Source organism: Rutilus rutilus, assembly GCF_951802725.1.
Source record: "Rutilus rutilus genome assembly, chromosome: 22".
Taxonomy (NCBI): domain Eukaryota; kingdom Metazoa; phylum Chordata; class Actinopteri; order Cypriniformes; family Leuciscidae; genus Rutilus; species Rutilus rutilus.
Window position 1 is genome coordinate 1,958,399 of NC_140227.1, and position 13,006 is coordinate 1,971,404.

Genomic DNA, 13,006 nt, shown 5'->3' on the forward strand with positions numbered 1-13,006 from the left:
TGTTTGCCGGGAGCCAGAGCGCCTGACATCAAAGCAAATTTAAAAGTGCTGGTTAATGCTAATTGTAAATTCTCTAAGATTATTATTCACGTCGGCACAAATGATGTTCGACTCCGCCAGTCGGAGATCACCAAAATTAATATTAAAGAGGTGTGTGAACTCGCAAGTAAGATGTCAGGCACTGTAATTTGCTCTGGCCCCCTTCCTTTTCGCAGGAGTGATGAGATACTTAGTAGATTGTCCTCACTCAATGGCTGGTTGTCTAAGTGGTGTCCGCAAAATAATAAAGAATTCATAGACAATTGTAAAAGTTTTTGGGGCAGACCTGATCTGTTGAAAAGAGATGGTATTCATCCCTCCTGGGATGGTGCTGCTCTTTTCTCTAGTAATATGGCTCATAGTCTTAGAGCTCAAACATGACAATCTGGGGCTCAGGTCAGGAAGCAGACAGACTGGCTAAACCGACCGTCTGCTAGCTGTCTCACATCACCAAGGTCAGATAAATCCGATCACATAGAGCCTCTTTCACCTAGATATCATCATATAGGAGACTGTGTCTGTTTCCCGAATTAGGACATAAAAAAAAACTTCCAAACCCATCTAAGGGTAAAAATTTAATTGATATTCAACAAAAAAAAAAAAAAACAGGTATAATACAAATGAGCAAATGATAAAGCTTGGGTTGCTGAATATTAGATCCCTTACTTCAAAAGCACTCATTGTTAATGATATGATTACAGACTATAATCTAGATGTGCTGTGTTTGACAGAAACCTGGCTAAAACCAAACGATTACATTACTTTAAATGAGTTCACCCTGCAAGATTACTGTTGTAATGATTTATATCTGTGTTCCTCTGTCCTGTCCCGTGTTCAGCAGTTCCCCGTTATGTTGATTAGTCTCCCCAGGTGTTTCTGATTAGCCACGCCCCCTTGTTATCTTGTTTAGCTTGTCTGTCTGTGTATTTAAGCCCTGTGTTTAGTTTAGTCTTTGTCAGTTCTTGTTTATTGTTGCACCATTGCGGTTGTTCTGTTCCCGAGTCTCAGTCCTGAGTTTGTGCTTGTATATGTGAAGTTTTGAGTTTATTTAATAAAAGACTACTGCACGTGGATCCTGCTTCCTCCTCTGCTTCAACCAAAGATGTAACAGAAGAACTGACCACACAATGGATCCAGCAGTACGCATCCTTCAGCTCCGTCAAGGTAACCGACCACTCGAGGACCACACCCGAGATTTCCTAGACCTTTCACACCTCATTGACTTTCCAGATTACGCACTCATTGATTTTTATTGTTATGGGCTCAATAAATATTACCAGTCAAAACTGGTTTGTGATGGTCCTCGAGGCTCGCTTGCAGGATTTATTAACTTTGCCCTTTTTTGGAGCGGATCGTCAGTTACTGTGGGCTATACAAATGAAGAGCCACACAGGCTCACATTATTGCCTAAAATTGAGCCAATTCACGTCATGCCCACTTTAATATTGGCAACTCCAGTGCTCACACCGCTCGCAAGATTATTCACGCCAGATCCTGTCATGGCCACTACCGAGCCTGAGCCTCTTCACGTCAGCTCTGCCGAACCTGAGCCTCTTCACGTCAGCTCTACCGAGCCTCAGCCTCTTCATGTCAGCCCTGCAGTGCCTGAGCTACTTCACATCAGTCCTGCCGAGCCAGAGCTTCACGTCACTTCTGCCGATCCAGAGACGGTTCACGTCACTTCTGCCGATCCAGAGATGGTTCACGTCATTTCTGCCGATCCAGAGACGGTTCACGTCATTTCTGCCCGGTTCACGTCATTTCTGCTGATCCAGAGACGGTTCACGCCAGTCCTGCCGAGCCTGCACTTCACTCCAGTCTTGCCGAGCCTGCACTTCACGCCAGTCCTGCCGAGCCTGCACTTCACGCCAGTCCCGCCGAGCCTGCGACTGAGAGCGTGTCATGCCCGCCGAGCCTGCGACTGAGAGCGTCATGCCCGCCGAGCTTGAGACTGAGAGCGTCATGCCCCCCGAGCCAGAGCTTCCTTCGCCGCTGGTTCCGTCCAGCCCAGAGTTTCCTTCGTCGCTGATCCCATCCAGCTCAGAGCCCTCTTCGCCGCTGGTCCCGTCCAGCTCAGAGCCCTCTTCGCCGCTGGTCCCGTCCAGCTCAGAGCCCTCTTCACCGCTGGTCCCGTCCAGCTCGACCAGCTCAGAGCCCTCTTCGCCGCTGGTCCTGTCCAGCTCAGAGCCCTCTTCGCCGCTGGTCCTGCCCAGCTCAAAGCCCTCTTCATCGCTGGTCCTGCCCAGCTCAAAGCCCTCTTCATCGTTGGTCCTGCCCAGCTCAAAGCCCTCTTCATCGCTGGTCCTGTCCAGTCCTGACCTGCCCTCGTCACAGAACTCGTCCAGCCCTGACCTGCCTTCACCGCCTGTCTCATCCAGCCCTGACACGCCTTCGCCACTGGACTCCTCCTACCTGGAGCCTAAGTCCGTTAACCTCCCCAAGAAAATGTTGGGGGGGGGGGGTCAATAAGCCTTCACCGCCATGGCCACCCGAAGGGTCCTCTCCACCGTGGCCACCCGAAGGGTCCTCACCGCCATGGTCACCCGAAGGGTCTTCTCCGCCTTGGCCACCCGAAGGGTCCTCTCCGCCGTGGCCACCCGAAGGGTCTTCTCCGCCTTGGCCACCCGAAGGGTCCTCTCCGCTGTGGCCACCCGAAGGGTCTTCTCCGCCTTGGCCACCCCAAAGGGTCCTCTCCGACTTGGCCACCCCGAAGGGTCCTCACCGCCTTGGCCACCCGAAGGGTCCTCTCCGCCGTGGTCACCTCCTCAGCCTGCTTCACTATGGCCACCTCCTCAGCCTGATCCGCCCTGGCCGCCTGCACAGCCTGATCCGCCCTGGCCGGCTGCACAGCCTGATCCGCCCTGGCCTCCCGTCCTGCCACAGACTCCAGGTCTTATGCCGCTCCACGGGCCTGGCCCTCCATCCCGCCCCCGGGTCCGTCTCCTCTCCTCCTCTCCCGACGCCCATCAAAACAAAAACAATAGTTCAGGAGGGTGGTGGAGAGGAGGCGGACCCGGGGGCGGGATGGAGGGCCAGGCCCGTGGAGCGGCAGAAGACCTGGAGTCTGTGGCAGGACGGGAGGCCAGGGCGGATCAGGCTGTGCAGGCGGCCAGGGCGGATCAGGCTGTGCAGGCGGCAATGGTGAAGCAGGCTGAGGAGGTGACCACGGCGGAGAGGACCCTTCGGGTGGCCAAGGCGGTGAGGACCCTTTGGGTGACCATGGCGGTGAGGACCCTTCGGGTGGCCACGGCGGAGAGGACCCTTCGGGTGGCCAAGGCGGAAAGGACCCTTCGGGTGGCCAAGGTGGAGAAGACCCTTCGGGTGGCCACGGCAGAGAGGACCCTTCGGGTGGCCAAGGCGGTGAGGACCCTTCGGGTGACCATGGCGGTGAGGACCCTTCGGGTGGCCATGGCGGTGAGGACCCTTCGGGTGGCCACGGCGGAGAGGACCCTTCGGGTGGCCAAGGCGGAGAAGACCCTTCGGGTGGCCATGGCGGTGAGGACCCTTCAGGTGGCCACGGCGGAGAGGACCCTTCGGGTGGCCATGGCGGTGAAGGCTTATTGCCCCCCCCCCCCCAAAATTTTCTTGGGGAGGTTAACGGACTTAGGCTCCGGGTAGGAGGAGTCCAGTGGCGAAGGCGTGTCAGGGCTGGATGAGACAGGCGGTGAAGGCAGGTCAGGGCTGGATGAGTTCTGCGACGAGGGCAGGTCAGGACTGGACAGGACCAGCGGCGAAGAGGGCTCTGAGCTGGACGGGACCAGCGGCGAAGAGGGCTCTGAGCTGGACAGGACCAGCGGCGAAGAGGGCTCTGAGCTGGACGGGACCAGCGGCGAAGAGGGCTCTGAGCTGGACGGGACCAGCGGCGAAGAGGGCTCTGAGCTGGACGGGACCAGCGGCGAAGAGGGCTCTGGGCTGGACGGGACCAGCGGCGAAGAGGGCTCTGGGCTGGACGGAACCAGCGGCGAAGGAAGCTCTGGCTCGGGGGGCATGACGCTCTCAGTCGCAGGCTCGGCGGGCATGACGCTCTCAGTCGCAGGCTCGGCGGGACTGGCGTGAAATGCAGGCTCGGCTGGACTGGCGTGAAGTGCAGGCTCGGCAAGACTGGCGTGAAGTGCAGGCTCGGCAGGACTGGCGTGAACCGTCTCTGGATCAGCAGAAATGACGTGAACCGTCTCTGGATCGGCAGAAATGACGTGAACCATCTCTGGATCGGCAGAAGTGACGAGAACCGTCTCTGGATCGGCAGAAGTGACGTGAAGCTCTGGCTCGGCAGGACTGATGTGAAGTAGCTCAGGCACTGCAGGGCTGACATGAAGAGGCTGAGGCTCGGCAGAGCTGACGTGAAGAGGCTCAGGCTCGGCAGCGGCCATGACAGGATCTGGCGTGAATACACTTGCGAGCGGTGTGAGCACTGGAGTTGCCAATATTAAAGTGGGCATGACGTGAATTGGCTCAGTTTTAGGCAATAATGTGAGCCTGCGGGGCTCTTCATTTGTATAGCCCACAGTAACTGACGATCCGCTCCAAAAAAGGGCAAAGTTAATAAATCCTGCAAGCGAGCCTCGAGGACCATCACGAACCAGTTTTGACTGGTAATATTTATTGAGCCCATAACAATAAAAATTCGAGTGGTCGGTTACCTTGACGGAGCTGAAGGATGCGTACTGCTGGATCCATTGTGTGGTCAGTTCTTCTGTTACATCTTTGGTTGAAGCAGAGGAGGAAGCAGGATCCACGTGCAGTAGTCTTTTATTAAATGAACTCAAAACTTCACATATACAAGCACAAACTCAGGACTCAGACTCGGGGAACAGAACAACCGCAATGGTGCAACAATAAACAAGAACTGACAAAGACTAAACTAAACACAGGGCTTAAATACACAGACAGACCAGCTAAACAAGATAACAAGGGGGCGTGGCTAATCAGAAACACCTGGGGAGACTAATCAACATAACGGGGAACTGCTGAACACGGGACAGAACAGAGGAACACAGATATAAATCATTACAACTGTTATAAACATGAACCTCGTCTGAAAGGCAAAGGGGGAGGTGTTGCTGTAATTTATTGTAATATTTTTAGAATTACTGAGAAGTCTAGTTTCAAATATAATTCTTTTGAAGTGTTGGTGCTTAATATAGCAATATATAGTGTCAATGATAAATCACGTTTAACATTTGTGCTGGCTACTGTATACAGGCCACCAGGGCACCATACAGACTTTATCAAAGAATTTGCAGATTTTCTATCAGAGTAAGTACTGGCTGCAGATAAAGTACTAATTGTTGGTGATTTTAATATACATGTAGATAACAAAAAAGATGCATTGGGACTGGCATTTAAAGACATTCTTAACTCTATTGGAGTTAGACAACACATGTCAGGACCTGCTCATTGTCGTAATCATACCCTAGATCTAATATTATCACACGGAATCAATGTTGAAGGCGTTGAAATTCTGCAGCAGAGCGATGACATCTCAGATCATTATTTAGTCTCGTGTAAACTTCATTTAGCCAAGGCTGCAAAGCCGACTCCGTGTTACAAATATGTGAGACCTGTCACTTCTGCCGCTAAAGATTGCTTTATTAATAATCTTCCTGATCAGTTTCATCATCTCAGCATCCCAGATAGCTTAGAAGAACTCGATATTGCGACAGAAACTTTTAACTCTCTCTTTTCCAGCACTTTAGACTGATTTGCTCTTATCATCCGATCGTGGTTGTATCTCTCTATTAGTGTTACTCGATCTTAGTGCTGCATTTGACACTATTGACCACAACATTCTTTTAAATAGACTCAAAAATTATGTTGGCATTAGTGGAATTGCATTAGCATGGTTTAAATCATACTTATCTGACCGTTATCAGTTTGTAGCAGTAAATGAAGAGATGTCTTATCGATCACAAGTTCAGTATGGCGTACCACAAGGCTCAGTACTAGGACCGTTGCTGTTCACTCTGTACATGCTACCCTTGGGAGATATCATTAGGAAGCATGGCATTAGTTTTCACTGTTATGCTGATGATACTCAGCTGTATATTTCTTCACACCCTGACGAAACTTACCAGGTCACAAAATTAACAGAATGCATAGCTGATATAAAAAACTGGATGACTAGTAATTTCCTACAACTTAATTCTGAAAAAACAGAGATTCTAATTATTGGACAAAAAACGTCCTCACGTAATAACCTAGAATACTGTCTAACACTTGATGGCTGCTCTGTTAAGTCTTCGTCGTCGGTTAGGAACCTGGGTGTGCTCTTTGATACCAATCTTTCATTTGAAAGTCTCGTGTCTAGTATCTGTAAAGCCGCATTCTTCCATCTTAAAAATATATCTAAATTACGTCATATGCTCTCATTGACAAATGTGGAACAATTAGTCCATGGGTTCATGACATCAAGGCTAGATTATTGTAATGCTATTATGGGTGGTTGCCCTGCACACTCAATAAACAAACTACAGCTGGTCCAAAACGCAGCAGCTCGAGTTCTTACCAGAACCAGGAAGTATGACCATATTAGCCCGGTTCTGTCAACACTGCACTGGCTCCCTATTAAACATCATATACATTTTAAAATATTGCTGATTACTTACAAAGCACTAAATGGTTTAGCTCCGCAGTACTTGAGCGAGCTCTTAATGCATTATAGTCCTTCACGTCTATTGCGATCTCAAAACTCCGGCCAGTTGATAATACCTAGAATATAAAAATCGACTGCTGGTGGTAGATCCTTCTCCTATTTAGCTCCAAAACTTTGGAACAATCTTCCCTACATTGTCCGGGAAGCAGACACACTCTGTCAGTTCAAAGCTAGACTAAAAACACATCTCTTTGACCTAGCATACACATAACACATTATAGACATCCATAATTCAATATTAAGCTGCATAGATTAGGTCAGCCGGAACCGGGAACACTTCCCATAAATCCTGATGTACTCGTTACATCATAAGAAGAATGGCGTCTACGCTAATATTAGTCTCTCTGTTTATCCCGAGGTTTACTACAGTCCGCCGGATCCAAATCTGATGAAGGACCTTCGGCTGGACACGATGACAGCGCAGTCCTGAAATGTCCACTAGTCTCTCCTCTGTGAAGGCCTCCCTCCTTCCCTCCCTTTACCTATCTACAGATAAAGCGTTGTCGGGATAATTCCAGTTTGCGTGGCTACGTGGAAGCGATACAAATTCTGTATTAATTTTAAGGCCAGACAAGTAGTTTGTTGAGGGTTGATTTGTAGGGAGATTTTATCAAGATATCAAGATTTTGATAGCTTATTTTATTTACTTGGCTGCTTTTTTTATCATTCAAATTTGGCTGGGTGGCTAATAACAATTTTTTCTGTTGTGTGACAAGCTCAGAACTAGGGATGGTGAAAACTAAAAAATGTCTTGACCGACCACCGAGCCTCATTAGCCGGTTGAAACCGGTTAACCGATTAGTTTAAAATATGCTACGCTATTTGAAATAACAGCCATTTCGAGCCGCGCCTGCAATTTCGCAACTCTGTTGCATCTCTCTGCCGCTCTGCCTCCCGCTCACACACACACACACACACCCGCCCTTCCAGTCACATCACTTTTTTTTAAATCCCCTACAGTGCGAAACATGAGTCCTGCAAACGCGGCGCCGAGGAGCTTGTATGTAATCAGAGGACAAATGGCTCCTTAGTTTTGGAATGGTTTGGTGCAAGGTGATCGCGTTGAAAATAAAGGCATTTGTCTAGCGTTAGAAGCTCAAGAAAACGACAGCTCCGAAGAGACGCCGCTTTAGTTTGAGGTAGTGCTAGCAATAATAAAGAAAGATGATGATCATCATCACATCATAGATGATGTGCTACTACTGTATTTAAGCACTGTATCACACAAGTTGCAACTTACATCTGTGTCATTCTTTTTGGTGAAATGGTCCCACACACTACTTTTCTTTGAACGCTTCATCCTGTCGTCTGCCCTGGCTCTAACCTCGAGTGTTTTAGCCTGTAGCCTTTACTTTTCGCAAACCTTGTGAGCGCGCGAACCCAAACGCTGTGACCTCGCCCCAGATGTTTTTATTGGTTTATTAAGTACAAACAGGCGAGTTATGAAAAATTGAGTGTGAGGGATTTGTTCACTTCACACAAAAAGATCTTGGAATGAGATGGCTAACTGTAGTAGCGTTTAGTCCACTGTCTATAATAGCCTAATTTAGAGATCACTTTTTTTTTTCTTTTTTTTTTACCGACAACTTTGATCGGTTAACGTTGATACGGTCAACCATCGGTCAAACGGTCATCGGTTAACATCCCTACTCAGAACACATACTTAATTTTGACTTTACAGGGACTTTAAGAGTTTTCTGTTAGAACGGTGTCGTGTTAGCGGCCCCTTAGTTAATAACTACATTTTACATTTACATTTAGTCATTTAGCAGACGCTTTTGTCCAAAGCAACTTACAAATTAGGACTAAATTAAGCGAGTCATCGTGAAGAGGCAAGAAACAACACAAGAAGTGCTCAAAATACGAAGTTCAGGCATTGGTCAGAGTAGCATAAGCCCTATAAGCGAGGATTTAAAGGAAACATTTTTTTATGAGGTTTAGTGCTCACGGAAGAGATGGGTTTTCAGCTGTCTTTTGAATGTTGTCAGGGATTCTGCATTCCGGATGAGGGTGGGGAGAGCATTCCACCAGCATGGAACTGTGAATGAGAATGTTCTGGAAAGTTATTTTGTGGCTTTCTGTGATGGAACCACGAGCCGTCGCTCGTTGACCGATCGTAGGCTTCTGGTAGGGATGTAGGCTCTTAGGAGTGAGTGAAAGTAGGAGGGAGCTGAGCCTGTGATAGATCTGTAAGCAAGCGTCAATGCCTTGAACTTGATGCGAGCAGCAAGAGGTAGCCAGTGCAGAGAGATGAACAGAGCAGTGACGTGGGCCCTTTTGTGCTCGTTGCAGACAAGACGAGCTGCAGCGTTCTGAATCATTTGTAGAGGTTTAGTTGCAGATGGTGGAAGTCCAGCCAGAAGAGCATTGCAGTAGTCAAGCCTAGAGATGACCAGAGCCTGGACAAGAAGTTGTGTTGCATGCTCAGTTAGGAAAGGCCTGATCTTCCTGATGTTGTGCAGTGCAAACCTGCATGATCGGGCTGTCTTTGAAATGTGATCCGTGAAGGTCAGCTGGTCATCAAATGTTACTCCAAGATTTCTGACCGACCTTAATGGGGTGATTGATGCTGAATCTAGCTGGATAGTGAAGTTGTGCTGTAGAGACGGATTGGCAGGGAGGACGAGAAGCTCAGTCTTTGCCAGGTTGAGCTGCAGGTGATGTTCCTTCATCCATGTCGAGATGTCCGCCAGACAGCTTGAGATCCGTGCAGCTACTGTGGGATCATCTGGTTGAAATGAGAGGAAGAGCTGTGTGTCATCAGCCTAGCAGTGGTAGGAGAAACCATGTGCCTGTATGATGTGTCCCAGTGATGTGGTGTAGATGGAGAAGAGGAGGGGTCCCAGCACTGAGCCCTGAGGAACCCCTGTGGTCAGTTGATGTGCTCTGGATACCTCGCCTCTCCATGCGACCCTGAAGGACCTACCTGTGAGATAGGACTCGAACCAGTGGAGGGAAGTTGCTGTGATGCCCAGAGATGAGAGGGTGGACAGAAGGATCTGATGATTCACAGTGTCGAAGGCAGCAGACAGATCCAGGAGAATGAGAACTGAGGACTTGGAAGCAGCTTTTGCGATCCGTAGGGCTTCTGTGACCGACAGTAATGCAGTCTCAGTTGAATGCCCTTTCTTGAAGCCGGATTGGTTGACATCCAGCTGGTTGTTTAGAGACAGGAAGGATGTTACTTGGTTGAAAACAGCTCTTTTAAGTGTTTTCGCAATGAATGGTTGGAGAGAGACAGGTCTGTAACTCCCTGCAAGTGATGTGTTTAGTGTTGGTTTAAGCAGTGGAGTTACCCGAGCCTGCTGGAATGCTGTAGGGAAATGCCAGTATGGAGGGATGAGTTGATGATGTGTGTGAGTGCTGGTAGAAGTGTGGGAGAGATGGCTTGTAGAAGGTGTGAGGGGATGGGGTCTAGAGGACAGGAGGGAGGATGACTGGAGAGGAGAAGTTTAGATACTTCTTCATCGGTTAGTGGAGAGAAGGAGGAGAGAGGGTTATTGGCTGTGGGAGAGGTCGGTCTGGGTTCCTGTGTGTGTGTGGAGCTGAGAACTGACTGCTGATAGATGTTGTTTTGTTGGTGAAGTAGTTAGCAAAATCATCAGCAGTTAAAGAGGAGGCGGGTGGAGGAGGAGGTGGACAGAGGAAAGAGCTGAATGTCTTGAAGAGTGATCGTGTGTTAGAGGAGCTGTTGATCTTGTGGAAATACTTCTAGCTTCTGACCAAGGCTGTATCTCAATACTAGTTTTACTCGAACTTAGTGCTGCGTTCGACACTGTAGATCACAAAATACTCTTAGATAGACTACAAAACTACACTGGTGTTCAGGGACAGGCATTAAACTGGTTCAGATCGTACTTATCAGACCGTTACCATTTTGTCTGTTTAAATGGGGAAAAATCGAAGATAACTTCAGTAAACTATGGAGTGCCGCAAGGATCTGTGTTAGGCCCTCTGCTATTCTCAATATATATGCTGCCACTTGGTAATATTATAAGAAAACATGGAATTAATTTCCACTGTTATGCGGATGACACTCAATTATATATTTCATCACGACCAGATGAAAACAATAAATTATCTAAATTGACAGAGTGTGTTAAAGATATAAAATACTGGATGACGTGTAATTTTCTGCTATTAAATTCAGATAAAACGGAGGTATTAATTATTAGTCCAAAAAACTGCCCACAAAACCTCTTACAATACAACTTTAATTTAGAAGGGTGTCCTGTTACTTTATCCACTACAGTAAAAGACCTGGGTGTTATATTAGACCGCAACTTGTCTTTTGAAAATCATATTTCATATGTTACAAGAACAGCCTTTTTCCACCTTAGAAACATTGCTAAGCTACGTAATATGCTATCTGTTTCTGATGCAGAAAAGTTAGTTCATGCATTCATGACCTCGAGACTAGATTACTGTAATGCCTTATTAGCTGGTTGTCCTGCATCCTCAATAAACAATCTACAGTTAGTCCAAAATGCAGCCGCTAGAGTTCTTACTAGATCAAGAAAATATGATCATATAACACCAATTCTATCGTCTCTACACTGGTTACCTATAAAGTTCCGTATCAATTACAAAGTATTACTACTGAACTATAAAGCCCTAAATGGTTTAGCTCCCCTGTATTTAACGGAACTTCTATCGCCCTACAATCCATCGCGCTCTTTAAGATCACTAAATTCGAGGCTTCTGGTCATTCCTAGGATATCTAAGTCCACTAAAGGAGGGAGAGCGTTTTCACATTTAGCTCCTAAACTCTGGAATGGCCTTCCTGATATTGTTCGAGTCTCAGACTCGCTGTCCCAGTTTAAAACTAGATTAAAGACGCATCTCTTTAGCCAAGCATTCACATAATACTTACCTTTTATACTACAGTTGAATCAGATTGAATGCATTGATATTATGAACAGCAGCTACGCTAATTATTTCCCATCTGCTTTTCTGTTGTTATCTCGGGACGCTAGTCCCGAGGTAAATACAGATCGTCAGCTCCAGTTTGTATTCAGCCTCCCATGGAAACTACAGATGCCTCAACACCCGTGCAGAGACCACTCGAAGCCCGTGACGAGACGACTCGACGCCCGTGAAGAGACGACTCGACGCTGGCGATATGTTTATGCCCTAAATCAATACATGATTAATTAACTAACTGTTTTTCTCTATGTACATTTCTGAAATGCACTTTCTGTAAAGCTGCTTTGAAACAATATGTATTGTGAAAAGCGCTATACAAATAAATTTGAATTGAATTGAATTGAATTGAAATATGAAGAAATGAACATCAACAGAAAAGGAAGAGAGGTGGTTAAAATGGAGCACACGCTAATCTATAACTATAACTAATAGACTAACTAATCTATAACTAATAACTAATGATCGTTGCGACGGAAGTGAATCAATCAAACTAACTTTAGCTGGACAATAACTTTATTCTAGATCTGCTGTAAAGCCCAAACAATTACTTTAATTTCCTATTATCACTGTAAAGCTGCTTTGGAACAATCTACATTGTTAAAGCGCTGTATAAATGAAGATGACTATTTTACATTTTTACCTTCACACAAATCTGTATTTTATTTAGACGGGTTCCTTCTTTAAATAACAGCCGCGTCTGAAAAGTATTGCAGCTTGAATTTTATTGCTCTTATGCCTGGTTCAGATTACACGATTTAGACTCCTAAAATCTTGTCATGTCGGACTACACGTTGCTTTCCGACCAGTCATCGCGTGCCGTCTCACACACACACTCACTCGCACACATATACACATACACGCACTCACTCACTCTCTCTCACACACACACACACACACACACACACACACACACACACACACACACACACACTCTCTCTCTCTCTCTCTCTCTCTCTAGCTCTAGCTCACTCACTCACACAAATGCACTCACTCACGCTCATTCACTCACTCTCACACACACGCACTCTCTCTCTCTCTCTAGCTCACTCACTCACACAAACGCACTCACTCACTCACGCACACACACACTCACTCACTCACTCACTCGCGCACACACACTCGCTCACTCACACACACACACACACACACACACACACACTCTCTCTCTCTCTCTCTCTCTCTCTCTCTCTCTCTCTAGCTCACTCACTCACACAAACGCACTCACTCACTCACGCTCACTCTCTCACACACACACACACACACACACACACACTCTCTCCCTAGCTCACTCACCCACACAAACGCACTCACTCACTCACACTCACTCACTCACACACTCACTCACGCTCACTCACTCGCTCACGCACACACACCTCGCTCACTCACTCA